Raw genomic sequence first — 4,717 nt, 5'->3', positions numbered from 1 at the left:
TTTATTAACAATGCTGTGTTAGTTTCAGCTGTACAACAAAGTGATTCAGTTATACATATACATGTATCTATTCTCTTTCAAATTCTTTCCCCATTTAGGTTGTTATATAATACTGAACAGAATTCCCCTTGCCACACAGCATGTCCCTGCTGGTTCTCCATTTTATTTTATTTTTTATTTTTTTTAATTGTGAAAATGTGGTAACACATTTACAGGAGACTTGGAAAATGCAGGACAAGGTTACATATAGTTTCACTATATGGTACAATTAATTTTTAAGTAGATAAATTTTTAGTTTTAGTTTCAATATCAAACTCAAAAATTAATAGAATAAATATACAGAGAAGTAGAAGGATATAGTAGACCTGAAAAGAACCAATTCAACATAACTAAGATTTATACAACTTTCACACAACAGCAGGATACAAATTCTATTCAAGTTTCCATAGACTGTAAGCTGGGAGACATATCCAGAGACATAAAACAAGGTGCAAAAATTTCATGGTCTAAAGGTATTGTAGTCATATAGAGTCTCTTCTCTTTCCACTGTGGAATTATGTTAAAAATCAATTATCCAAAGACATTTGAAAATAACCCACATATTTTCAAATCATGCCATATTACCTTCAATTAAGTATAAAGATCTTTCCAATCACATAACCTAGAGATCACTTCACTGTTGACTGCCAGTCTGTTATTTCTCTCATCCAGCAATGGTGGGATGGATGCCTTTTCCTTGGGGAAGAGATGTCTGTGGTTTGTTGCCTTTGCCAATAACAAAAATGTTAGTGAACCGGATGGCAAAGCTGTTGCCTTTGGCGTCTTTCACATGAACCATATCAAAGGAACCAGGAGGTCTCTTTCTGTTGGTGATCACACCAATTCTTCCCAGGTTAGCACCTCTGGTCACCATATACTGGTGGAATGGGTAAATCTTGTTTGTCTCCAAATCAGTCTGAACGGTGTTATTCACTTTGATGAGGAATCAGGGAGGTAGGTGGTATGAGCATCATGAGTTGCCAGATGAGGGATTCCTTTTGTGTCCACAAAGGTCTGTCTCACTTTGCGCAACTTGTACTTGGCTTCCTCAGGTGGACTACAATGAACAGCAAAGTGACCCTTGGTGTCACAGAAGAGAGGGGAATTCTCTCTGGTCTTGTTAAGGCTGATGACATCTATTAATCCAGCAGGGTAGGTTAGGTTACATCACTTTGGATCTCTGCCATCAGTCTTTTTTTTCTTTCTCTCTTGTATTTATTTATTTATTTGGTTGCACTGGGTTTTAGCTGTAGCGTGTTGGATCTAGTTCCCTGACCAGGGATAGAACCAGGGCCCCATGTGTTGGGAGCATGGAGTCTTAGCCACTGGACCACCAGGGGAGTCCCTGCCATCAATCTTAATAAACTGTCGCACAAGCAGATCTTCATCTCCTGTCAGAGCATACTTAAGTCTGTTCCTTAGAAAATGATGAGGGGGAGACTTTCCCTCAGGCATGTGGGGACTGGTAGATGGGCAAGGAACAAGCACATTGATCAGTTTTTCAGTGTCCAGGGCTTTGGAGTTGCTACGTGCTTCAGATGCTTCCTGAGACATTGAGTCATGGCGGTGCTAACCATGAAAAGAGCATTCTTTAACCCTTTTCAGCTCACCTAAACTTTCTTTGGGGTCAACTTGGTTCTTAAATTTACTTTGTTTTCTCAAACTGTAAAAATGAAAAATAATTTCTGATAATTGAGATCCATTCAAAATAGCAAATTCAAGATTTCAGTGTCTCCAAGTATAACCAGAAAAACAAGTGTAATGTAAACCCCTAAATTGTATTCCTTCATTCATCCTTTTGCTCATAATTTGATCAGTTTTCATTGACTACCATCTACCTGCTGGGATATTTGTTAAACTCAGGATAAACTGTGGTCTCTTGGGACTTCCATGTCATTAAACTGCAGTGCTGTGTGCTAGCTGTCGGTCATCCTGAAGATATGAGCAAGTGTTACTAAAACTCTTGTGGAGGTCACCCTTGCTGGACGAGAAAATTTGCGTTGGTTTTTGGAGAAAGTGGCCTATGAGCTGTAAGCTGAGTAGGAGCAAGCCATGGAAAGAGCAAGGAGTTACTGCAGTGACATTATATGTTTGGGAGCAGCTGGTTCAATGGTAGAGAGGCACAGCTGAGTGAAAATTCAGGCGAGTAACATGTATACAGTGGAACATTGAGTAAGAATAGTGTGTGACAAATGGAAGACTAGGAGAGAGCATTGTACGCCACACTGACTTGGCGTTCTCTCCTAAAGTATTCCTAAAGCCTTTTAAGGGTTTTAACCATTGGATTGCGGTGATCAGATCTGGTTTTTGAATGACAGTGCCAGTAGGAGTGTGGCAAATAGATTGAGAATAGGGTATGATAACTGTGATGTGGAATCAAGTTAGAACTGTTATAGTAATCCAGGCAAGAAGTGATGAGGTCCTGAGCTACACTGTTAACTATTTCCCAAAGACATAAAAATAATTTTTTTTACTCAATTCTGGGCCAGATATTTTAAACTGTTACTTAGAGGAAAGCAGAATACCTATTTATAGGCAAGGCTAGTTCTTTTCATTTTCTTTCTCATTAAAAAAAAATTAGCCCATCAATGCAATTTCAAAGCCATATGGTATTTTAGAACTTCCTAAGGAAAAAAAAAATGGACAAGTCGATATTAAATCATCCATGCTTACAAATGGACTACTCTTTTTTCAGGCAACCCTCTGTAGTTTACAGTGAAATGGCTTCCCTGTAGCTCAGCTGGTACAGAATCCACCTGCAATGCAGGAGACCCTGGTTTGATTCCTGGCTCAGGAAGATCCACTGGAGAAGGGATAGGCTACCCGCTCTAGTATTCTGGCCTGGAGAATCCCATGGACACTGGCAGACTACAGTCCATAGGGTCGCAAAGGGTCGGACATGACTGAAGCGACTTAGCAGAGCAATCTGTAGATTAACTAGAACCAAACCTATACATTTCAATAGTAACATATGTTCTGTTATCTGCCAATCTATTTTCAAGTCTGTATGAGTATGACTGTATGCCACCATGAACGAATGAACAGGAAAGATCAAAGTCATTTGATCTGGTTCTGTGGTTTATAAAATTCAAATCAATATGAAGAGAAAATGGCAGGCATCAGACATCCGTCTCTGCTTGTACCAGGTCATACACTGTAATTCTATCCAAGTACAAGTTTCCATGGTAAACAGGGCAAGACTTGCCAACACTTCACAGGCTTCCAAAAAGAAGCTACGTCCTCCTGGGGGAACTTTGTAACTGGAAAAGAAAACCTTCACAGATGAAATCTGCAGCAAAATCAAGTCAAAGACGGTATTTCTGCAGCAGGCCTTTTGCCAAATGTCTCATCAACAAATATGGCACTGGCAGTGACCCGTCCTAGGGTAAAGGTGGTTTATAAAATGCTCCTGCCAAACCTTGTTTTTATTTGCACACAGCTTCCTAGGGGGGAAAAAAAAACAAATATCTGACTTTGAGTTGAAATTTTCCACATTTCATCCCAATCCAAAGGTTACTTAAAAAGTTTTTTTTTTGGAAAGTTGAAGTAAAGTCAAGTGAAATTTGTAAAGTTTAGTCATCTGAGGAGGTATGCGTACACAAAGATCTCAGTGAGTAACACAAAAAAATTACATTTTCCTTTTGCTTGTGACTTTTGAAAGACTAAATCCTTTTGGCTTTTTCTTTTGAAACCCTGTCTCAGTTACAAGGACAGGAAACCAACCATTTTTCTTTTTCAATTTATTCCAACAGTTTTTCTCCTAGGAAGAACTAATAAAATTTGTTGTTGTTTGTCGTGCTCAGACCCTCAGTCGTGTCTGACTCTTTGTGACCCCATTGACTGTAGCTGCCAGGCTCCTCTGTCCACGGGGTTTCCCAGGCAAGAATACTGGAGTTGGGTGCCATTTCCTCCTCCAGGGATCTTCCTCACCCAGGGATCGAACTCTTATGTCTCTAACATCTTACATCTCTTATGTCTCCTGCATTGGCAAGCAGATTCTTTACCACTAGGGACACCTGGGAAGCCCCATTAAAATAAGACTTTACATATTAAATCCACTAGTAGCAAAAAAAAATTTAGAATGTCCTCACATACACATACATTTGAGAGAAAAATATATTTTCAAATCATGAGCATAATTCAAATGAATTCGACAAATCTGCTAAGTACCAGGCACTGAGAGTTCAGTGTTCCAGGTATATAAAGCTTAATAAGGCAAGTCCTGCCCTCCAGAAATATATTATTTGGTAGTGGAGATAAAAGTAATAACAATGGCAATAATGCAAGGCAGAATATAGTAAGCATAGAGGTATAAGCAAAGTGATATAGGACCACAAAAATGGAGAAATTAATGTTGATTGGAGGATGGGGATGGTTTATTCTGAGTTTTGAAGGACTGAGAATGACAAAGATCAGTGAGTCAGGAAGGACATTTCAGACTAGAGACCAGTGTGAGCACATGAATGGAGGTTAGAGATGGGACTAGTCAAGGTGGCTGCCAAGTTGGATATGACAGAGGATGGAGTAGAAAATCAAGTTACGAAAAGTTGAAAAGTTAGGTTCAAAGTTTCTCAGTGGGTGTGCTACTGGTTTTAGGGGGTGAATGGGTCTTTGCTTTCTTAGGGAGTGTGTGTCTTCTAAAAGTCATCAGTGCTCCATGGCATTTTGACCAATAAAA

The 4,717-nt window shown here is 39.4% G+C and overlaps 1 pseudogene; it reads right to left on the bottom strand.

Moving 5' to 3' along the window:
* Positions 1–703: 703 nt before the first annotated feature.
* LOC147356320 (small ribosomal subunit protein eS4, X isoform-like) lies at positions 704–1,494 on the bottom strand (annotated as a pseudogene).
* Positions 1,495–4,717: the final 3,223 nt, after the last annotated feature.

Source organism: Bos grunniens, chromosome 16 (genome assembly GCF_055505025.1).
Source record: "Bos grunniens cultivar Pamir isolate PY7600 chromosome 16, Bosgru_T2T1.0, whole genome shotgun sequence".
NCBI classification, from domain to species: Eukaryota; Metazoa; Chordata; class Mammalia; order Artiodactyla; family Bovidae; genus Bos; species Bos grunniens.
This window is presented reverse-complemented; position numbering and strand designations above follow the sequence as displayed.